Here is a 26,105-nt window from a genome sequence, read left to right on the forward strand (position 1 = left end):
TTGGCTGATATCACGCCTGGGGCATTTCCCAATGTCCTGCTCCCATTAAAAGGGTGTGCCGGCATCGTCCGCATGCGGAGACACCATTTTTATGGTTGCCGTATTTATCGGAAATATGGCTTGCGAGATATGAACCATTTTTTACTGGAGTCGTTCTGTCTAGCTAGTTCCATAGCCTTGCTAATGAGATACAACTCTTGTTACAGGGTGACGGCAGGGAGTCATCCTGTGTCCATTGTTCCCACACCACCTCATTTCCATATCACAGGACATGGCCATGGAGGTGTAAGTGGAACACTGAGAACAAGAAGGGAGGGGGCACTGCCAGGGAGTGATGAGGGATTATGACTGGAGTCATAATTCATCTTCATATCCCGGGATTTGCCTCACACTAAGCCATTATACTAGCACACACTCAGTGTACCTAGTGGCATCCTATACGTGGCTATTGGACTTTGCTATAGTCCCACTAGTGCCAAGACATTTGCAGCACGTCTGCCTGCGTTGCACACTCCAACTAATTATAACTAAGCCATTATACTAGCACACACTCAGTGTACCTAGTGGCATCCTATACGTGGCTATTGGACTTTGCTATAGTCCCACTAGTGCCAAGACATTTGCAGCACGTCTGCCTGCGTTGCACACTCCAACTAATTATAACTAAGCCATTATACTAGCACACACTCAGTGTACCTAGTGGCATCCTATACGTGGCTATTGGACTTTGCTATAGTCCCACTAGTGCCAAGACATTTGCAGCACGTCTGCCTGCGTTGCACACTCCAACTAATTATAACTAAGCCATTATACTAGCACACACTCAGTGTACCTAGTGGCATCCTATACGTGGCTATTGGACTTTGCTATAGTCCCACTAGTGCCAAGACATTTGCAGCACGTCTGCCTGCGTTGCACACTCCAACTAATTATAACTAAGCCATTATACTAGCACACACTCAGTGTACCTAGTGGCATCCTATACGTGGCTATTGGACTTTGCTATAGTCCCACTAGTGCCAAGACATTTGCAGCACGTCTGCCTGCGTTGCACACTCCAACTAATTATAACTAAGCCATTATACTAGCACACACTCAGTGTACCTAGTTAATAAAAAATATGTGGAGAGTGGATGTTTAAAAACCGCGCCAAGGACCACTCATGAAGGAGATGAATTTAACGTGACTTTATTCCATGTTCAGGTCTACGCGTTTCAGGAGCGTCCGCTCCCTTCCTCAGGACAATACAGGCACAAGCACATCAAAATCAGCGATCAAAGAATGAACCGAAAATTTTATACCTTCCGGTGTGACGTCATGAAGACGCCCACCTGACCCAGAAAAGAAAAAAATCGGCAGGAATTACATACATCCACTGAAAATACCAGCAACGTGACTTCAATGTAAAAGCCGCTTATCCGTATCAACATATCTATTTAAAATGTATAATAAAAACATCGGAAAAATAAAAATGAAACACACAAAAAAAAGGGGAATATATAATACAGAGTATTTGTGACAGTGAAAAAAATTTTTTATATATATATGCTAGTGTGTAGAGAATAGACCCAGCACTCAATCAGAATAGAACCCGCAGAGAAACGGAATCAATGAGTTAAAGAATGTGACAGAGAATTAGACCATTGAACCATACCAAACGAGTAGCGGTGTATATAAAAACCCGCTCCCACAACCCACAACTTAAGAAAATGGTGTTATGTACATGAAATGCAGAAGCAAAAAACTGTACTACTAGGAACAAAGGAGGTCATGAAAAGTTCAGACCGTGGGAAAAAAACTATATGCGCATGCGGAAAAAAGGTAAGAAGCAAGATAGAGTGGTGGGGTCAGGAAAGTTCAAAGCGTGAGAAAACCACAACTGCGCATGCGAGAAAAGAAAAAGTAATATTAACCCGTGATAAATTACACGGGAAATATTACAGAATAGGAAAAAAAAGGTCTGCCTGCGTTGCACACTCCAACGAATTATAACTAAGTTACATTGTCAGGGATATTTATTCTTTATTATTCTGCTGTTAATAAAGCTAGACCACCACTGCAATCTTCACCACCTCTCAATTTTTACTACCACATTTTCAGTCCACAATCTTGTCGCAATCAACATGAGTGGCAAAATGACAGATGCTGGTGGAAAGGGGAAGAGGCGTGGTGGAAAAGGCAAAAAAGGTTTTGTCAGTGGGGAAGGTGCCAAAGCTCCATTATCATCTGCTGAAGATAGACCATCTACTAGCAAAAGTAAGATGTCTACTACTTATTGTGGACAATCCGATGTGCTCCCTTTTTTACGGACACGAACAAGAGGAACAAAGGTAGATGATGGGCAAAAAAGGAAAATGCTTGAATGGATCTCAAGTGGTCCAACAAGTGCCCTCTCAGCCACTTCAAGTACCGCATCCAAAAAACACCATTCCTCTGAGTTGTCATCCCAATCACACTTGATTTCTCCCAGCTCTGAAGTCTCCATCAGCCCTGCACAGTATGGTGGAACTGAGATGGCTGAGTCTGCAGAGCTGTTCAGTCACACTATAGCCTGGGAATCAGAGGTCTGCTCCCAAGCTACAGTGAGTACAGAACAGGAAATGGTCTGCAGTGATGCCCAGAACCTTTGTGACTCAGATTCAGGCCGTGAGGACCAAGTTTCTGAGCATAATGTTGACCCTTTGTCACAAACTGTAACACCTGTGGTTATAGACAATGAGGAACATACTGATGAAGATGAGACGCAGATACCCGATTGGGATGACAACTTAAATATTCGGTCAGGGCAAGAAGAGGCTCGGTCTGAGGGGGAGGGGAGTGCGAACACAACAATTGATGATGACGTTCTAGATCCCACCTACTGTCAACCCCCAGTCAGGCACTCGAGGAGGTCAACAGAGGCGGTGGAGGAGGATGCAACCGACGACGAAGTTACCTTGCGCCTTCCTGGACAGAGTCGGAGCACTGGTAGCACGTCTACAACTGCATCCTCAGCCACCACTCTGCCTATGAGCATTATTCGGGGTGGATCAACAGGTCGCATGGCCTCTAAGCCTTGCCTAGCCTGGGCCTTTTTTCACATCGAAAAAGATCGCCCAACTCATGTGATATGTAACATTTGTCATGATTCTGTTAGTAGAGGTCAAAACCTCAGCAGTTTGACAACTTCTTCCATGAATCGTCACATGAATAAATATCATAAGTCCCGGTGGGAAGCTCACCGTGCTGCAATGCCGGCTAGCGGAGCGAACCATCCACCGCCCGCCCCTTCCAGTGCATCCGCGCGCTCTTCATCTTCTAGGACTGTGGGGACAGCTGTCACACCTGTTTTTCCACGCAAAACTTCCACCACTGTAACCGCAACAGGCAGTTTGCTTGTAAGGTCGTCAGTTGGTTTGGAAGGGGAAACAAGTGAGTGTGTACAGCTCTCTCAGACATCGATAGCACCAACGTTGGATGAAGGCAACATCATGTCTCCGCCTGCACTTTCCTCACAAACCTGCATTTTTCCAGGGACACCCTACTCAACACAGTCTACACACAGCAGCCAGATCTCTGTCCCTCAGATGTGGTCAAATAAAAGGCCACTTCCTCCGACCCATGACAAAGCTAAGAGGTTGACTCTATCCCTCTGTAAGCTGTTGGCTACCGAAATGCTGCCTTTCCGCCTAGTGGACACACATGATTTTAGAGAGCTTATGTCTGTCGCTGTGCCCCAGTACCAGATGCCTAGTCGCCACTACTTCTCTAAGAAAGGTGTGCCCGCGCTACACCAGCATGTCGCACACAACATCACCGCTTCCTTGAGAAACTCTGTGTGTGAACGGGTGCATTTCACCACCGATACTTGGACCAGTAAGCATGGACAGGGACGTTACATGTCGCTGACTGGGCACTGGGTAACTATGGTGATAGATGGTGAAGGGTCTGCTGCACAAGTCTTGCCGTCCCCACGACTTGTGTGTCAATCCTCTGTCTGTCCAAGTTCCGCCACAGCTTCTGCATCCTCCACCTCATCTGGGTCCTCCACCTCCGCCCCAAGCCTGCCTGGTCAGGCCACCAGCGTTCTCACTGCGCAGAAGGAATCACGCACGCCTCATTACTATGCTGGCAGCCGAGCGCAACGGCATCAGGCGGTCTTTAGCTTGACATGTCTTGGTAATAAGAGTCACACAGCTGAGGAGTTGTGGTCAGCTCTGCGGTCCGAGTTTAATAAATGGTTGTCTCCACTCAACCTGCAGCCTGGTAAGGCCGTGTGCGACAATGCTGCAAACCTGGGTGCGGCCCTTCGCCTGGGCAAGGTGACACACGTACCTTGTATGGCTCACGTGTTGAACCTTGTCGTGCAGCAATTTTTAACACACTATCCCGGCCTAGATGGCCTTCTGAACAGGGCACGAAAACTGTCTGCTCACTTCCGGCGTTCAAGCGCCGCAGCTGAGCGACTTGCATCGCTACAGAAGTCTTTCGGCCTGCCGGTTCATCGCCTGAAATGCGATGTGGCGACACGCTGGAATTCAACTCTCCACATGTTACAGCGACTGTGGCAGCACCGCAGAGCCCTGGTGCAATACGTCATGACGTATAGCCTGGGCCAACGAGATGCAGAGGTGGGGCAGATCACCCTGATGGAGTGGTCTCAGATCAAGGACCTATGCACCCTTCTGCACAGTTTCGACATGGCGACGAATATGTTTAGCTCTGACAATGCCATTATCAGCATGACGATTCCAGTCATTTACATGCTGGAGCACACGCTAAACACTATTCGGAGTCAGGGGGTGGGACAACATGAAGGGGAGGAACTACAGGAGGATTCATATGTGCAAGGGACAACAACATCACCAAGGTCCAGACGTTCATCATCACCAACGCAGCAGGCATGGGACCATGGGGAACAGGGATCGACAAGGGCGCATAGTAGCAGGCGAAATGTTGAGCAAGGTGCAGGAGAACATGAAGAAATGGAGGACGAACTGTCCATGGACATGGAAGACTCAGCGGATGAGGGAGACCTTGGTCAAATTTCAGTTGAAAGAGGTTGGGGGGAGATGTCAGAGGAAGAAAGAACGGGTAGCACCTCTATGCCACAAACACAGCGTGGACTTGGTCCGCATGGCTGCGCAAGACACATGAGTGCCTTTTTGTTGCACTACCTCCAACATGACAGTCGTATTGTCAAAATTAGAAGTGATGATGACTACTGGATTGCCACACTATTAGATCCCCGGTACAAGTCCAAATTTTGTGACATAATTCCAGCCATAGAAAGGGACGCACGTATGCAGGAGTATCAGCAGAAGCTGTTACTCGATCTTAGCTCGGCTTTTCCACCAAACAACCGTGCAGGTGCAGGGAGGGAATCTCCCAGTTGTAACTTGACAAACATGGGACGGTCTCGTCATCTTCACCAGTCTACCCGTACCAGTAGGACCGTATCTGGTGCCGGTAACAGCAATTTTATGGAATCTTTTCATAATTTTTTTAGACCCTCTTTTGCAAGGCCACCAGAGACAACAAGTCTGACACATACTCAACGGCTGGAGAGGATGATACAGGAGTATCTCCAAATGAACATCGATGCCATGACTGTGCAACTGGAGCCTTGCTCCTTTTGGGCTTCAAACATAGAAAAATGGCCAGAGCTCTCCAGTTACGCCTTGGAGATTTTGTCGTGTCCAGCTGCCAGCGTTGTCTCTGAACGTGTATTCAGTGCTGCTGGGTGTGTGCTGACAGATAAGCGCACGCGTCTGTCCAGTGACAATGTGGACAGACTGACGTTCATCAAAATGAACAAGTCATGGATCCAGAAGGAATTTACTACCCCTGTGTCATCCTGGGGAGAGTAAATGCTTGTGGATTTGGAATGTGCTTGATGCAAATCAAAACATCCTGTTTGCAACTAGGGCCCAAGTGCTGCCACTGATGGGGTGGGTGTCTGTGTGGCCCAATTTTTGGAAAAAAGGGAGACTCCGCTTGGAGTAACCCTTGCTTACATTGTTTTTAAAAGAAGCCAAGATGAACAAGTCATGGGTCAGCAAAGACTTTGCTACCTACCCCGGTGTCATCCTGGGGACGGTTAATTATGGGGTATTTTTGAATGTGATTGATGCAAATGTAGCTGTGAAGTGTACAACTAGGGCCCAAGTGCTGCCACTGATGGGGTGGGTGTCTGTGTGGCCCAATTTTTGGAAAAAAAGGGAGACTCCGCTTGGAGTAACCCTTGCTTGATGTGTTTTTAAAAGAAGCCAAGATGAACAGAGCTGGGATCAGGAAAGACTTTGCTACCTACCCCGGTGTCATCCTGGGGACGGATAAGAATGGCGTATTTTTGAATGTGCTTGATGCAAATCAAAACATCCTGTTTGCAACTAGGGCCCAAGTGCTGCCACTGATGGGGTGGGTGTCTGTGTGGCCCAATTTTTGGAAAAAAAGGGAGACTCCGCTTGGAGTAACCCTTGCTTGATGTGTTTTTAAAAGAAGCCAAGATGAACAGAGCTGGGATCAGGAAAGACTTTGCTACCTACCCCGGTGTCATCCTGGGGACGGATAAGAATGGCGTATTTTTGAATGTGCTTGATGCAAATCAAAACATCCTGTTTGCAACTAGGGCCCAAGTGCTGCCACTGATGGGGTGGGTGTCTGTGTGGCCCAATTTTTGGAAAAAAAGGGAGACTCCGCTTGGAGTAACCCTTGCTTGATGTGTTTTTAAAAGAAGCCAAGATGAACAGAGCTGGGATCAGGAAAGACTTTGCTACCTACCCCGGTGTCATCCTGGGGACGGATAAGAATGGCGTATTTTTGAATGTGCTTGATGCAAATCAAAACATCCTGTTTGCAACTAGGGCCCAAGTGCTGCCACTGATGGGGTGGGTGTCTGTGTGGCCCAATTTTTGGAAAAAAGGGAGACTCCGCTTGGAGTAACCCTTGCTTACATTGTTTTTAAAAGAAGCCAAGATGAACAAGTCATGGGTCAGCAAAGACTTTGCTACCTACCCCGGTGTCATCCTGGGGATGGATAAGAATGGCGTATTTTTGAATGTGCTTGATGCAAATGTAGCTGTGAAGTGTACAACTGGGGCACAACTGCTGCCACTGAAGGGGTGGGTGTGTGTGTGGCCCAATTTTTGGAAAAAATGGAGACTCCGCTTGGAGTCACCTTGCGGTGTTTTACATGATTTTAGAAGGGCGTGCCATGCCTATATCTGTGTGTCCTCCTCTTTTTCCTTGTCCAGCTGTTTTGTTTTCGCATGAGTATATGTCCTTGTCACTTTCCAATGTGTTTGAGTTGTTTGTCACCTTTAGGACACCTTTGAGGGTGTTTTCTAGGTGTTTTTCTGTGTTTGTGATTGCCTGCCATTGTTTCCTATGCAGTTCGAGTTCGGTTCGTCGAACGTTCGACGAACCGAACTCGAACGGGAGGTCCGTTCGGCGAACCAACCTCGAGCCGAACCGCGACCGGTTCGCTCATCTCTAATGATTATGGCTTACTGCCAATGAAAACCCAAAAGTCATTATCTCAGAAAATTAGAATAATATATAATTTTAAACTCAGAAATGTTGGCACCTACTGAAAAGTCTGTACAGTAAATGCCTCAATACTTGGTCGGGGCTCCTTTTGCATGAATTACTGCATCAATGCGGCGTGGCATGGAGGAGATCAGCCCATGGTACTGCTGAGGTGTTATGGAAGCCCAGGTTGCTTTGATAGCAGCCTTCAGCTCGTCTGCATTGTTGGTTCTGGTGTCTCTCATCTTCCTCTGACAATACCCCATAGATTCTCTATGGGGTTTAGGTCAGGTGAGTTTGCTGGCCAATCAAGCACAGTGATACTGTGGTTATTAAACCAGGTTTTTGTACTTTTGGCAGTGTGGACAGGTGCCAAGCCCTGCTGGAAAATGAAATTTCCATCTCTAAAAAGCTTGTCAGCAGAGGGAAGCATGAAGTGCTCTAAAATTTCCTGGTAGATGGCTGCGCTGACTTTGGTCTTGATAAATCACAGTGGACCTACACCAGTAGATGACATGGCTCCTCAAACCATCACTGATTGTGGAAACGTCACACTAGACCTCAAGGAGCTTGGATTGTGGTCTCTCCACTCTTCCTCCAGACTTTGAGACCGCGATTTCCAAATGAAATGCAAAATTCTTGAAATAGATCACTCTGTGTGTAATGACTCTATATAATATATGTGTTTCCCTTTTTGCATTGAATAACTGAAATAAATTAACTTTTAGATGATATTCTAATTTATTGAGATGCACCTGTATACGAGCCACCTCTACTGCTGTGTTTGTGGCGCCAGAACTGATAGACCTTGTGATGATCCAACTTGTTAGCTCCGATATTTTGCCTGCACGTCCACCTCTTGAAAAGCAGTTACACCTGCCTGATAATGGAGACGAGTATGTAATTAGCTGTAATCTGGTGAATACTTTATGTAAAATCTAGATTTCGCTCATGTAAAAAAAATATTAAATAGCCAAAATTCCCAAACTAAGTATATGTAGCTTTAAGTATGTTTAATTTCACTAAATTAATACTGTTATAATTCATATACAGTGTAGAAAGGAATGTGAAAATACAGACTGTGATTACAATGTCTTATTGATGTCAATGCGCCTCCTCTATATAAATAGACAAATCCAGAAATGACTATTTATGTCCCCCATATACACTGGGAAACGTCTGCTAAGAGGCTTTTTTTTCAGACTAAGAATAAATGGGTTGAGATTTTTTTTATTATACATCTACGCAGGGCATCAGTCAATGCAAAATTGGGAGATTATCTTCTAATGATTGCCTGTAGCAGAAATGACTCTGCAGGAGAATAATCTTTTCAAATTACAGGGCTGAAAACCATAGAAAAGTGCATTGCCAGTCGCTGCTAAATACACTGTATATTACTAAAACTATTAGTCCACTATTCATTCTGTTGCACTAAATAGAAGAGTTCAGTTTAGTTACAATGTATCTGATGAGAGGTTAGGCTAACCCCTGTTTAGGCTAAACATGATTCCTTAGATCAGTTTGATTACAGAAATGCCAAACTTGTGTAGTTTTTTTTAGATTTTAGTAGTAAAAAAATTCATAATTTTGTAAAAAAAAATGTGCTTGTGTCTCCATTTTTTCATTGATGGAGCTATGTGAGTGCCTGGGTTTTTTATGCACACCGAGCCGATAACTTATAAGCACCCAGTGTTGCATTGGTCCAATGGTCGTTGGTGCACAAGCACACTGGCGATCATACCATTTAAATACCATTTTCAGATATTGACAATGGCCTTTAAAGAGGATCTGTCACCAGGCCTAACCTGTTCAGGTTTTTTTTATTCACATTGCTACTATGATTAATCCAGCGCCCTATATATGAGTGTCACAATTCCTCCGCTAAGTGTTTTTTGATCGCTGTGACCTTTTGCTGTCCTATGGAATCAGGGCTGTACTGAGCTGTCAGTATGTTGATTGACAGCTCAGCCGTCCAATCTGAGACTAGGAGGTGCTGGGATTCTTCAGATGTTCCCTGTTCTGAGTGATTGTCCAGCTACTTAGCTGAGCAGTCAGTCACAATTCACTGCCATTCTTAGCATTTGCTCATTGGTGCATGTTTGCCTTTTTTTATTTGTGCTCTGTGTTTTGATCTATTGCTGCCAGATCTTAAACCTCCTCTGACTATCCGTTGTGCTTTGCCCTTTTGCTTTGATCCGCTATATTCCTGTTATTCCGACCCGTACCGTGACGTGACTATGCCTTTTCTTTCCCCTTAGTTTAAGAAGTTCTCTCTTGATATCTGACGCTGGAACATTTGACTATGTTAACTCACGACTTGTCTGTGTTTAGTGACTAGTGAACATTTATATTTAGTGTTAAGTGTTATGGTCCTTACAAGAGGGCATGTGTAAAGCTACCACTAGGGGGCACTGAGACTCAGGTAGAGGAAACACTTCTGAGTGCAGTAAGACAGAGGCCCACAAGAGGTCGCTAACACAAGTGCAGGGATAGTCAATCAGCCAAGGTCTATGCCGGGATGTCACGTCTGTATCGAGGAGTAACCAAGCCAAAGTCAAAGAACAAACCCGAGGTTGGAGGCCGGGAGAACAAGTAAGCACAGGGGAGGGAGCGGAGGGCGGGACATGGAACGGGACAAGGGTCAGGAGGATAGGGATGACAGACCAGGCAGGCGGGACGGAGGTTAGGGAGAACAAGTACACACATAGGAGGGAGTGGAAGTGAGGACATGAAACAGGACCGGAGTCAGGAGGGCAGGGATGTCATGCCAGGCAGGAGGGACGGAGGTCAGGGAGAATAGTACTGGGTAGAGGGACTTGATCAGAGTACACTCACAGGGACCAGTTGCACACTGCAGAGCAAGAACTATTACTGGTGGCATCTGTGTCGCCCAGGGATAGGGGGTACTCAGATCCGGGCCAAGGGGTCACTTCTGTAGGTATCACGGTGTCGTAACCTGGTCTGTGATCCCAGGCTCCACAACCAAAAAGGGGGATTATGTACAGGGAAATTTGTAAGTCTATGATCCGTGACGCCACCCGTGGTGTGCGGTAAGGTAATGCAGCACCACCGCTGCCGGTCAAAGGATCCCGGGAATGGTGATGGGCAGCAAGGTGGTAATTTTCCCTCCACGGGTAGGGTGTAGATGTCCCGGGACCCCGGTGTAGTGGATTAGGGAGTGACGGGTGCAGTCCATGGCTTGGACCGGGTGGTGCAGCAGTACTCACAGTATAAAGCAATAACTGACACGAGTCCAGGAATTAACCAAGTTGCTGGTAACTGGTGCCCACGGATGCTGTGAGGATGGGTCCCACACCCATGTGTATAATTCAGGTGCTCTTCTCCTGCCTGAGGTCTGTGTCTGCTTCGTACACAGGTCCAGACTGGGTCCCGACAGTTGGCACTGGGTGGGCCACTACCCTCTCCCGGTCCACTTCGGGTCCCACAAGCGGCTGGCCTATTCCTGAAGCCCTTACTGCCACTTTTCCTAGCTCCACACAGGAGCTGCTTCCAGACTTCTCTCCTCCTGCAGACTGGACACAACTCAAACTCTGCTCTGCTCTTTCTAAGCTCCTCTTGCCCCCTCCCTTTTTCCTGGGGAGGGGGTGAGTAGGGCCTGATTGGATGGTGTGTATCTGTGTGGGAAACTCCCCAAGGGAGAGTGAGATCTGCACCAAAAAGATGGATGCAGACCTCTGTGACACCCTGGTTTTGCCAGGGCAGCACACACCCCCTTGGTTAAATGCAGACCGTCCGCGGGCTGTCCAGCTACCAGCATTTATTATTTAACGGGAAAGAAGAAAAGTAAAAAATTACAAACATGCATCTTCCCACATCGGGAGGTACGTTTGCTCAAACTGTAAAGTGTTAACGTTACGGCGCCCACAGCCCACCTCCCACCAGTCCACAGCAACAAGCAGGTCACCGTTCTTCATGGTGACTGGACCTCGGACACCTTCATCACAGGCCTCTCCTCAGACAGTCCACTCCATGTTGTGCTACAGTCCTGGTGGGGCATAACAGGGAAAGAGGGGTAGCCGGGTTTCGCTACCAAAACAGTTAACTGCCCATCGTCCTCCACCTAGGGTCCCCAGTGACACCGACATGTCACACACCATTCACGACCCTGATGGCCCCATCTGGTTCCCACCAGAGGGGTTTAACAAGAATGACAGGCCTCTACCACCTTTCACCTGGGGCTCCGACACCCGATTGCCTCTCCCGGGGAACGTGAGGAGGTTCAACAAAGGTAGTAAACAGTCACTTAAACTGGAAACTTTTAAACTGTCAACTTGCGGGTAGCTGTCCATGTTTCGCTACCGCTGCTGCCACCACTCCCAGTACGGGGCACGAGTTCCGTGCTCTGCCTCCTGCTCAGGAGCCAGGCCCAATCGGATGCCCTCGGCGCTGGCTACAACCGGCCTCGGTAACTGCCGAAGGCCCCCCCATCGCTCAGTGGCCTGCTCCTCCTCTCTGCAGGTGCACTCCGGCTGCTGCACAGCCGGGTTGGGGTACCTGGGAGCGGGTGGCGCCGCATCTGGGGAAGACTTCTGGTCGGGTGTCGCCTCTGCTGTGGCTGGGTAGACTGCCGGAGCCGACGTCATCTCTGTTGCCGCCGGGCGAACTGCCGGAGCCGACATCATCTCTGTTGCGGTCCGGCGGACTGCCGGAGATGGGTGAGATGTCATCGGGGTTGCGGTTCGCTTGTCCAGGAACAGAATTAGGCAAAGTCCTGGTGTCCCTGCCTTTACAGTCCTGGTTACATGTTGCAGACTCTGCCGTCTTGCTGCTCCCCCTTGGTACTCGGGAGCAGTCCTTCTAGCAACTTTTAAAATTTTCCTTTCACTTCCGGTCCTCCGGAGCTTCACTTCCGCCCGCGTTACCAGGGGGCGGAGCCCTTTTTTTTTTGCGCCCACCGCTCGGGGAAGAAGGCGCCAAGCTGTTGTTTTTGGCACCTAAAATGGTGGCTGAAATGGCGGACGTCTGAAAAATTTGCAGCGGAGCACCGCTGACAGTCCAGAATAAGGCGCACTTCCTCCAGATAAGTGGATGGGTAAGTATCCTGTTCGTGACGCCATAAGTTGAGTGGCCCAGGGATAGGGGGTACTCAGATCTGGGCCAAGGGGTGTCTTCTGTAGGTATCACGGTGTCGTGACCTGGTCTGTGATCCCAGGCTCCACAACCAAAAAGGGGGATTATGTACAGGGGAATTTGTAAGTCTATGATCCGTGATGCCACCCGTGGTGTGCGGTGAGGTAATGGAGCACCGCCGCTGCCGGTCAAAGGATCCCGGGGATGGTGATGGGCAGCAAGGTGGTGATTTTCCCTCCACGGGTAGGGTGTTGATGTCCCGGGACCCCGGTGTATTGGATTGGGGAGTGACGGGTGCAGTCCACGGCTTGGACCGGGTGGTGCAGGAGTACTCACAGTATAAAGCAATAACTGACACGAGTCCAGGAATTAACCAAGTTGCTGGTAACTGGTGCACACGGATGCTGTGAGGATGGATCCCACACCCGTGTGTGTAATTCAGGTGCTCTTCTCCTGCCTGAGGTCTTTGTCTGCTTCATACACAGGTCCAGACTGGGTCCCGACAGTCGGCACCGGGTGGCTATCTCCCGGTCCACTTCGGGTCCCACAAGCGGCTGGCCTATTCCTGAGGCCCTTACTGCCACTTTTCCTAGCTCCACACAGGAGCTGCTTCCAGACTTCTCTCCTCCTGCAGACTGACTACAGCTCAAACTCTGCTCTGCCCTTCCTAAGCTCCTCTCGCTCCCTCCCATTTTCTTGGGGAGGGGGTGAATAGGGCCTGTATGGCTGGTGTGTATCTGTGTGGGAAACTCCCCAAGGAAGAGTGAGATCTGCACCAAAAAGATGGATGCAGACCTCTGTGACACTCTGGTTTTGCCAGGGCGGCACACATCCCAGAGGTAACAACAGGAAGGTATGTGACGGCGTGACGTCCGGAACGAGGCATGACCGAACAGGCCCCTCCCCTCGGATCTTACCTTGGAGACAACATACAACTGGCTGATCTGGATTATCTTGGGACCCATGCCCCATGGCAAAGTTAAGTATTAGCACTAATTGAAAGGCGACATCTCTGGAACCATATGACAAATTGTAAAGCATCAAAAAATGGCATAATCAGAACAGTTGTCCACTTTTTGACCTGTGGCAGGTCTCCTTTAAATAGTTACACAGAAGTGATTGGAGTTAGCTCCAATTGCTGTTGTTACAAGCTGTAATCCACTACATAGATGTGCTTCCTGACTGACATACAGTTATATCAGGGTGTGCAAAGGAGTTCTGTGTTAAGAGACTGCATTAGAAGCCTTCAAGAAAAAAACTGGATTAAATGTAAAGGAATTTTGTGCTATTTCAGCCAATAAATGTCCTTGACCTTGACAGAAATTATTGTAAAGGCGCTGTGTATTCATAACACACAGTCTTTTAAAAAAAATGTATTCTTTAACAGAAATGTTTTTACACTTCACATTAGATTCTCAGATCCATTTTCACTTCCATCTTCCTGCAAATCATTGCGTTCACCCCAATATATTGGATGCTTTTTTAATCAGATATACATGGAAATTAGGATGGTGTTTCTGGAGGACGAGAAAACAGCCTCATATTCCTATCACTCAAAAGTATTAGTTATAACACAATGTGCGCAAAACATATTATACATTACATAAATAAAAAATAAAACTCAATTTGCAGTTTAAATCATATATAATTCCAAGGCCAGTTTAGAAATAAAAAGTTCATACCCTCATTGTTAAAGTAAAGGATACAAACAGAAGCAATAAAATTGTTGTACTTTGTATTGCATTATTTTTCTCTTCGGTTTTTTATCAAGAGCAATATATATTCTGCTACTTAGAGACAAATAGAGCAACAAGTCAAGGTACAATACACCAAACAAATGTGTATAGGAATTATAAAGGTCAAAATATAATACCGGGAATATAGTGCGTAAGTAAGAACATGGATAATGTGAATGGCTCAGCACAGAATATATACAAACCTACAAGTATGTGCATAGAACAGAGTCATGAAAGGATATTACATCTTGATTAAGTATACAAAGAACAATGGAAAAAAAAACACATAAAAAGTGGGTCTACCAGCAAACAGCACTACAAACATACGCAACAAAATGTAAAAAAGGAGAATATATTAAAAGTACATATAGAGTATGTCATTTGTATCTAGGCATATTGGTCTAACCATATGGGGTAACCTAGGCCACTAGGCCAATAGCATTAGACAACAGAAAAGGAATATATCGAACACCGATATTGATTGGTTCATGCCGGAGTAAAGAAAATAGTGGATCCTCCTTATCATGAGTGACGTACGTAACATTACGTCTTAAGTCATATAGCTGTAATCACCTGCAGCTGCTGCAGGCAGCCAGTGGTGATCGACGCACATGTCAGCTGACTTGAACAGCTGACATCTGTGCCTCACAGGCACGCATGTATGGTGCCCGTGGGTTTCAAGTGCCACAGGGTATTACACCTCATTTCAGGGGAAATATCCATCCTGGATTATGAGGGGGCTAACTGCTGGTGCCTTCACAAAAACACGCACATACAACAACAATGTGCTTTCCCACAGGGGGTTGGACTAGGGCAGACAGGATAGTTAGCCATGACGAAGCACGGGACTTTTCCAGTCGAGTAGTCGCAACCATCACACTTCCAGCAGATCTTTCCAGGCACAGCTTGATATAACATCTAGCACTGACAACTGGAATTAGTGTTTCTCTCTCTTTGTGACCCTTGGCTTGGAGCAGGAGGCTCGGCCCGTGTTCCGGATAGCAACCGAGAGACACTTCACTCAAAGACTTTCATGGGCAACGGTGGTGACTGCTGACTATCTGGGATTAGCTGGAGCCCATTGTGGCAGAGATAGGTACTCTGGGGCAGTGCCTGAACTACTTGTGAGTAAAAGACCTGGAACCGCAGCCCCTGTCTCTGCCTCTCCTTTACCGGCGCCGCCACCCAGCGCTGTGGTGCCAATGGGGACTACCACTACCCCCATCCATCCTCCACCATCTTCTCCCCAGGGTAATCCTGCTCCACCTGTCGGTAGTGACGCCATCCCGGCTGTGACCCTCACCATCAGCCCCGGAGAGCAGCACCCGCAGTGGCGGCCCATCTCTGGAAGCGTACTACAGGTGGCGTCACGATCATAAAAGACTTTCCTAACCGTCACTACCACCCCCATCCTCTGTCCTGCCTTCCCTCCCTCCTGTATGTCTCGGGGTCACGAAACCAGGCAAGGCCAGCCAGTGATGACGCAGAGCATCTGCACCCCTGGCCCGACAGCGTGTCGGGTGAATACCCCCTCGACACCGGGATGTTACATTTGGCATCACGAACAGGATATTAGTGCCCGCAACCATCGGGTACTGTGCACCTATCAAACTTTCTGTTTATGGACTGCGTGTGGCGTATTAACATAATCAGTAGCCGCCATTAACTGCAAAGCGCAGGAACAGAGGGGGTGTGCCGTCGTAGGTGGAGCCCACAGTAAATGGCACGAAAAGGAGTTCCGCTGCAGAACCAGTCACAGAGCAAATACCACAAGTAATATGTCCACTGAGGAGGAGGCAGAAGCTGTCTCTATTGCAGCAGCCACCGCTCCAGTAACCCCATTTACCATGCCCTACCTTCCAGGAGCAGACTGGCTGCCGCAGTATTCTGGAGAAGCCTACACCTTGTCTGACTTCAAGGAGCGACTATATGGCTTATTCCGTATCTACCCCCTAACGGAGAGCCACAAAGCTAACATCCTCATTGCTCAGCTAACCGCAGCAGCCCAGAGGGAGGTCAAGTCCTGGCTGGATATAACTGAATAGGATAACTGAAGTGAGCACTAATATATATATATTATGAGTGCAAGCCAAAAAATACATACTATACAAAGGATAAGGCTGCACATCAAACATAGATAATGGTATAATGCCTCAAGCATATGGAAAAATATTGGAATATACAATGAAAAATGCTACTTGCTAATTTGAACATGTGAATAATGAATTGCATACTTGCCATGAATATTAGGAAAAAGGAGATATTTAGCAATCGCATTGATCAATGTAACTGAGCCCCAAGACCTCGTCAAGGTATATCTCTATATTGGGGTCCCTAGCTCTGTGACCCTAACTGTGTGTCATCTCATTGCAATTAAAAACTGCTGTGGGTGGAGAGGGGTAACTAAGGACTTTCTTATATAGGAGATGGAAAAAACATGGCCGAAAGGGGCGGAGCTGTGTTCACATTCAGAAAAAAACTACATATAACTGAATAGGATAACTGAAGTGAGCACTAATATATATATATTTTATGAGTGCAAGCCAAAAAATACATACTATACAAAGGATAAGGCTGCACATCAAACATAGATAATGGTATAATGCCTCAAGCATATGGAAAAATATTGGAATATACAATGAAAAATGCTACTTGCTAATTTGAACATGTGAATAATGAATTGCATACTTGCCATGAATATTAGGAAAAAGGAGATATTTAGCAATCGCATTGATCAATGTAACTGAGCCCCAAGACCTCGTCAAGGTATATCTCTATATTGGGGTCCCTAGCTCTGTGACCCTAACTGTGTGTCATCTCATTGCAATTAAAAACTGCTGTGGGTGGAGAGGGGTAACTAAGGACTTTCTTATATAGGAGATGGAAAAAACATGGCCGAAAGGGGCGGAGCTGTGTGCACATTCAGAAAAAAACTACATATAACTGAATAGGATAACTGAAGTGAGCACTAATATATATATTTTATGAGTGCAAGCCAAAAAATACATACTATACAAAGGATAAGGCTGCACATCAAACATAGATAATGGTATAATGCCTCAAGCATATGGAAAAATATTGGAATATACAATGAAAAATGCTACTTGCTAATTTGAACATGTGAATAATGAATTGCATACTTGCCATGAATATTAGGAAAAAGGAGATATTTAGCAATTGCATTGATCAATGTAACTGAGCCCCAAGACCTCGTCAAGGTATATCTCTATATTGGGGTCCCTAGCTCTGTGACCCTAACTGTGTGTCATCTCATTGCAATTAAAAACTGCTGTGGGTGGAGAGGGGTAACTAAGGACTTTCTTATATAGGAGATGGAAAAAACATGGCCGAAAGGGGCAGAGCTGTGTTCACATTCAGAAAAAAAACTACATATAACTGAATAGGATAACTGAAGTGAGCACTAATATATATATTTTATGAGTGCAAGCCAAAAAATACATACTATACAAAGGATAAGGCTGCACATCAAACATAGATAATGGTATAATGCCTCAAGCATATGGAAAAATATTGGAATATACAATGAAAAATGCTACTTGCTAATTTGAACATGTGAATAATGAATTGCATACTTGCCATGAATATTAGGAAAAAGGAGATATTTAGCAATCGCATTGATCAATGTAACTGAGCCCCAAGACCTCGTCAAGGTATATCTCTATATTGGGGTCCCTAGCTCTGTGACCCTAACTGAGTGTCATCTCATTGCAATTAAAAACTGCTGTGGGTGGAGAGGGGTAACTAAGGACTTTCTTATATAGGAGATGGAGAAAACATGTCCGAAAGGGGCGGAGCTGTGTTCACATTCAGAAAAAAACTACATATAACTGAATAGGATAACTGAAGTGAGCACTAATATATATATTTTATGAGTGCAAGCCAAAAAATACATACTATACAAAGGATAAGGCTGCACATCAAACATAGATAATGGTATAATGCCTCAAGCATATGTAAAAATATTGGAATATACAATGAAAAATGCTACTTGCTAATTTGAACATGTGAATAATGAATTGCATACTTGCCATGAATATTAGGAAAAAGGAGATATTTAGCAATCGCATTGATCAATGTAACTGAGCCCCAAGACCTCGTCAAGGTATATCTCTATATTGGGGTCCCTAGCTCTGTGACCCTAACTGTGTGTCATCTCATTGCAATTAAAATCTGCTGTGGGTGGAGAGGGGTAACTAAGGACTTTCTTATATAGGAGATGGGAAAAACATGGCCGAAAGGGGCAGAGCTGTGTTCACATTCAGAAAAAAACTACATATAACTGAATAGGATAACTGAAGTGAGCACTAATATATATATTTTATGAGTGCAAGCCAAAAAATACATACTATACAAAGGATAAGGCTGCACATCAAACATAGATAATGGTATAATGCCTCAAGCATATGGAAAAATATTGGAATATACAATGAAAAATGCTACTTGCTAATTTGAACATGTGAATAATGATTTGCATACTTACCATGAATATTAGGAAAAAGGAGATATTTAGCAGTCGCATTGATCAATGTAACTGAGCCCCAAGACCTCGTCAAGGTATATCTCTATATTGGGGTCCCTAGCTCTGTGACCCTAACTGGGTGTCATCTCATTGCAATTAAAAACTGCTGTGGGTGGAGAGGGGTAACTAAGGACTTTCTTATATAGGAGATGGAAAAAACATGGCCGAAAGGGGCGGAGCTGTGTTCACATTCAGAAAAAAACTACATATAACTGAATAGGATAACTGAAGTGAGCACTAATATATATATTTTATGAGTGCAAGCCAAAAAATACATACTATACAAAGGATAAGGCTGCACATCAAACATAGATAATGGTATAATGCCACAAGCATATGGAAAAATATTGGAATATACAATGAAAAATGCTACTTGCTAATTTGAACATGTGAATAATGAATTGCATACTTGCCATGAATATTAGGAAAAAGGAGATATTTAGCAATCGCATTGATCAATGTAACTGAGCCCCAATACCTCGTCAAGGTATATCTCTATATTGGGGTCCCTAGCTCTGTGACCCTAACTGTGTGTCATCTCATTGCAATTAAAAACTGCTGTGGGTGGAGAGGGGTAACTAAGGACTTTCTTATATAGGAGATGGAAAAAACATGGCCGAAAGGGGCGGAGCTGTGTTCACATTCAGAAAAAAACTACATATAACTGAATAGGATAACTGAAGTGAGCACTAATATATATATTTTATGAGTGCAAGCCAAAAAATACATACTATACAAAGGATAAGGCTGCACATCAAACATAGATAATGGTATAATGCCTCAAGCATATGGAAAAATATTGGAATATACAATGAAAAATGCTACTTGCTAATTTGAACATGTGAATAATGATTTGCATACTTGCCATGAATATTAGGAAAAAGGAGATATTTAGCAGTCGCATTGATCAATGTAACTGAGCCCCAAGACCTCGTCAAGGTATATCTCTATATTGGGGTCCCTAGCTCTGTGACCCTAACTGTGTGTCATCTCATTGCAATTAAAAACTGCTGTGGGTGGAGAGGGGTAACTAAGGACTTTCTTATATAGGAGATAGAAAAAACATGGCCGAAAGGGGCGGAGCTGTGTTCACATTCAGAAAAAAACTACATATAACTGAATAGGATAACTGAAGTGAGCACTAATATATATATTTTATGAGTGCAAGCCAAAAAATACATACTATACCAAGGATAAGGCTGCACATCAAACATAGATAATGGTATAATGCCACAAGCATATGGAAAAATATTGGAATATACAATGAAAAATGCTACTTGCTAATTTGAACATGTGAATAATGAATTGCATACTTGCCATGAATATTAGGAAAAAGGAGATATTTAGCAATCGCATTGATCAATGTAACTGAGCCCCAAGACCTCGTCAAGGTATATCTCTATATTGGGGTCCTTAGCTCTGTGACCCTAACTGTGTGTCATCTCATTGCAATTAAAAACTGCTGTGGGTGGAGAGGGGTAACTAAGGACTTTCTTATATAGGAGATGGAAAAAACATGGCCGAAAGGGGCGGAGCTGTGTTCACATTCAGAAAAAAAACTACATATAACTGAATAGGATAACTGAAGTGAGCACTAATATATATATTTTATGAGTGCAAGCCAAAAAATACATACTATACAAAGGATAAGGCTGCACATCAAACATAGATAATGGTATAATGCCTCAAGCATATGGAAAAATATTGGAATATACAATGAAAAATGCTACTTGCTAATTTGAACATGTGAATAATGAATTGCATACTTGCCATGAATATTAGGAAAAAGGAGATATTTAGCAATCGCATTGATCAATGTAACTGAGCCCCAAGACCTCGTCAAGGTATATCTCTATATTGGGGTCCCTAGCTCTGTGACCCTAACTGTGTGTCATCTCATTGCAATTAAAAACTGCTGTGGGTGGAGAGGGGTAACTAAGGACTTTCTTATATAGGAGATGGAAAAAACATGGCCGAAAGGGGCGGAGCTGTGTTCACATTCAGAAAAAAACTACATATAACTGAATAGGATAACTGAAGTGAGCACTAATATATATATTTTATGAGTGCAAGCCAAAAAATACATACTATACAAAGGATAAGGCTGCACATCAAACATAGATAATGGTATAATGCCTCAAGCATATGGAAAAATATTGGAATATACAATGAAAAATGCTACTTGCTAATTTGAACATGTAAATAATGAATTGCATACTTGCCATGAATATTAGGAAAAAGGAGATATTTAGCAATCGCATTGATCAATGTAACTGAGCCCCAAGACCTCGTCAAGGTATATCTCTATATTGGGGTCCCTAGCTCTGTGACCCTAACTGTGTGTCATCTCATTGCAATTAAAAACTGCTGTGGGTGGAGAGGGGTAACTAAGGACTTTCTTATATAGGAGATGGAAAAAACATGGCCGAAAGGGGCGGAGCTGTGTTCACATTCAGAAAAAAACTACATATAACTGAATAGGATAACTGAAGTGAGCACTGATATATATATTTTATGAGTGCAAGCCAAAAAATACATACTATACAAAGGATAAGGCTGCACATCAAACATAGATAATGGTATAATGCCTCAAGCATATGGAAAAATATTGGAATATACAATGAAAAATGCTACTTGCTAATTTGAACATGTGAATAATGAATTGCATACTTGCCATGAATATTAGGAAAAAGGAGATATTTAGCAATTGCATTGATCAATGTAACTGAGCCCCAAGACCTCGTCAAGGTATATCTCTATATTGGGGTCCCTAGCTCTGTGACCCTAACTGTGTGTCATCTCATTGCAATTAAAAACTGCTGTGGGTGGAGAGGGGTAACTAAGGACTTTCTTATATAGGAGATGGAAAAAACATGGCCAAAAGGGGCGGAGCTGTGTTCACATTCAGAAAAAAACTACATATAACTGAATAGGATAACTGAAGTGAGCACTAATATATATATTTTATGAGTGCAAGCCAAAAAATACATACTATACAAAGGATAAGGCTGCACATCAAACATAGATAATGGTATAATGCCTCAATCATATGGAAAAATATTGGAATATACAATGAAAAATGCTACTTGCTAATTTGAACATGTGAATAATGAATTGCATACTTGCCATGAATATTAGGAAAAAGGAGATATTTAGCAATCGCATTGATCAATGTAACTGAGCCCCAAGACCTCGTCAAGGTATATCTCTATATTGGGGTCCCTAGCTCTGTGACCCTAACTGTGTGTCATCTCATTGCAATTAAAAACTGCTGTGGGTGGAGAGGGGTAACTAAGGACTTTCTTATATAGGAGATGGAAAAAACATGGCCAAAAGGGGCGGAGCTGTGTTCACATTCAGAAAAAAACTACATATAACTGAATAGGATAACTGAAGTGAGCACTAATATATATATTTTATGAGTGCAAGCCAAAAAATACATACTATACAAAGGATAAGGCTGCACATCAAACATAGATAATGGTATAATGCCTCAATCATATGGAAAAATATTGGAATATACAATGAAAAATGCTACTTGCTAATTTGAACATGTGAATAATGAATTGCATACTTGCCATGAATATTAGGAAAAAGGAGATATTTAGCAATCGCATTGATCAATGTAACTGAGCCCCAAGACCTCGTCAAGGTATATCTCTATATTGGGGTCCCTAGCTCTGTGACCCTAACTGTGTGTCATCTCATTGCAATTAAAAACTGCTGTGGGTGGAGAGGGGTAACTAAGGACTTTCTTATATAGGAGATGGAAAAAACATGGCCGAAAGGGGCGGAGCTGTGTTCACATTCAGAAAAAAAACTACATATAACTGAATAGGATAACTGAAGTGAGCACTAATATATATATTTTATGAGTGCAAGCCAAAAAATACATACTATACAAAGGATAAGGCTGCACATCAAACATAGATAATGGTATAATGCCTCAAGCATATGGAAAAATATTGGAATATACAATGAAAAATGCTACTTTCTAATTTGAACATGTGAATAATGAATTGCATACTTGCCATGAATATTAGGAAAAAGGAGATATTTAGCAATCGCATTGATCAATGTAACTGAGCCCCAAGACATCGTCAAGGTATATCTCTATATTGGGGTCCAAGCTCTGTGACCCTAACTGTGTGTCATCTCATTGCAATTAAAAACTGCTGTGGGTGGAGAGGGGTAACTAAGGACTTTCTTATATAGGAGATGGAAAAAACATGGCCGAAAGGGGCGGAGCTGTGTTCACATTCAGAAAAAAACTACATATAACTGAATAGGATAACTGAAGTGAGCACTAATATATATATTTTATGAGTGCAAGCCAAAAAATACATACTATACAAAGGATAAGGCTGCACATCAAACATAGATAATGGTATAATGCCTCAAGCATATGGAAAAATATTGGAATATACAATGAAAAATGCTACTTGCTAATTTGAACATGTGAATAATGAATTGCATACTTGCCATGAATATTAGGAAAAAGGAGATATTTAGCAATCGCATTGATCAATGTAACTGAGCCCCAAGACCTCGTCAAGGTATATCTCTATATTGGGGTCCCTAGCTCTGTGACCCTAACTGTGTGTCATCTCATTGCAATTAAAAACTGCTGTGGGTGGAGAGGGGTAACTAAGGACTTTCTTATATAGGAGATGGAAAAAACATGGCCGAAAGGGGCGGAGCTGTGTTCACATTCAGAAAAAAACTACATATAACTGAATAGGATAACTGAAGTGAGCACTAATATATATATTTTATGAGTGCAAGCCAAAAAATACATACTATACAAAGGATAAGGCTGCACATCAAACATAGATAATGGTATAATGCCTCAAGCATATGGAAAAATATTGGAATATACAATGAAAAATGCTACTTGCTAATTTGAACATGTGAATAATGAATTGCATACTTGCCATGAATATTAGGAAAAAGGAGATATTTAGCAATCGCATTGATCAATGTAACTGAGCCCCAAGACCTCGTCAAGGTATATCTCTATATTGGGGTCCCTAGCTCTGTGACCCTAACTGTGTGTCATCTCATTGCAATTAAAAACTGCTGTGGGTGGAGAGGGGTAACTAAGGACTTTCTTATATAGGAGATGGAAAAAACATGGCCGAAAGGGGCGGAGCTGTGTTCACATTCAGAAAAAAACTACATATAACTGAATAGGATAACTGAAGTGAGCACTAATATATATATTTTATGAGTGCAAGCCAAAAAATACATACTATACAAAGGATAAGGCTGCACATCAAACATAGATAATGGTATAATGCCTCAAGCATATGGAAAAATATTGGAATATACAATGAAAAATGCTACTTGCTAATTTGAACATGTGAATAATGAATTGCATACTTGCCATGAATATTAGGAAAAAGGAGATATTTAGCAATCGTATTGATCAATGTAACTGAGCCCCAAGACCTCGTCAAGGTATATCTCTATATTGGGGTCCCTAGCTCTGTGACCCTAACTGTGTGTCATCTCATTGCAATTAAAAACTGCTGTGGGTGGAGAGAGGTAACTAAGGACTTTCTTATATAGGAGATGGAAAAAACATGGCCGAAAGGGGCGGAGCTGTGTTCACATTCAGAAAAAAACTACATATAACTGAATAGGATAACTGAAGTGAGCACTAATATATATATTTTATGAGTGCAAGCCAAAAAATACATACTATACAAAGGATAAGGCTGCACATCAAACATAGATAATGGTATAATGCCTCAAGCATATGGAAAAATATTGGAATATACAATGAAAAATGCTACTTGCTAATTTGAACATGTGAATAATGAATTGCATACTTGCCATGAATATTAGGAAAAAGGAGATATTTAGCAATCGCATTGATCAATGTAACTGAGCCCCAAGACATCGTCAAGGTATATCTCTATATTGGGGTCCAAGCTCTGTGACCCTAACTGTGTGTCATCTCATTGCAATTAAAAACTGCTGTGGGTGGAGAGGGGTAACTAAGGACTTTCTTATATAGGAGATGGAAAAAACATGGCCGAAAGGGGCGGAGCTGTGTTCACATTCAGAAAAAAACTACATATAACTGAATAGGATAACTGAAGTGAGCACTAATATATATATTTTATGAGTGCAAGCCAAAAAATACATACTATACAAAGGATAAGGCTGCACATCAAACATAGATAATGGTATAATGCCTCAAGCATATGGAAAAATATTGGAATATACAATGAAAAATGCTACTTGCTAATTTGAACATGTGAATAATGAATTGCATACTTGCCATGAATATTAGGAAAAAGGAGATATTTAGCAATCGCATTGATCAATGTAACTGAGCCCCAAGACCTCGTCAAGGTATATCTCTATATTGGGGTCCCTAGCTCTGTGACCCTAACTGTGTGTCATCTCATTGCAATTAAAAACTGCTGTGGGTGGAGAGGGGTAACTAAGGACTTTCTTATATAGGAGATGGAAAAAACACGGCCGAAAGGGGCGGAGCTGTGTTCACATTCAGAAAAAAACTACATATAACTGAATAGGATAACTGAAGTGAGCACTAATATATATATTTTATGAGTGCAAGCCAAAAAATACATACTATACAAAGGATAAGGCTGCACATCAAACATAGATAATGGTATAATGCCTCAAGCATATGGAAAAATATTGGAATATACAATGAAAAATGCTACTTGCTAATTTGAACATGTGAATAATGAATTGCATACTTGCCATGAATATTAGGAAAAAGGAGATATTTAGCAATCGCATTGATCAATGTAACTGAGCCCCAAGACCTCGTCAAGGTATATCTCTATATTGGGGTCCCTAGCTCTGTGACCCTAACTGTGTGTCATCTCATTGCAATTAAAAACTGCTGTGGGTGGAGAGGGGTAACTAAGGACTTTCTTATATAGGAGATGGAAAAAACATGGCCGAAAGGGGCGGAGCTGTGTTCACATTCAGAAAAAAACTACATATAACTGAATAGGATAACTGAAGTGAGCACTAATATATATATTTTATGAGTGCAAGCCAAAAAATACATACTATACAAAGGATAAGGCTGCACATCAAACATAGATAATGGTATAATGCCTCAAGCATATGGAAAAATATTGGAATATACAATGAAAAATGCTACTTGCTAATTTGAACATGTGAATAATGAATTGCATACTTGCCATGAATATTAGGAAAAAGGAGATATTTAGCAATCG

Source organism: Anomaloglossus baeobatrachus, chromosome 8 (genome assembly GCF_048569485.1).
Source record: "Anomaloglossus baeobatrachus isolate aAnoBae1 chromosome 8, aAnoBae1.hap1, whole genome shotgun sequence".
NCBI classification, from domain to species: domain Eukaryota; kingdom Metazoa; phylum Chordata; class Amphibia; order Anura; family Aromobatidae; genus Anomaloglossus; species Anomaloglossus baeobatrachus.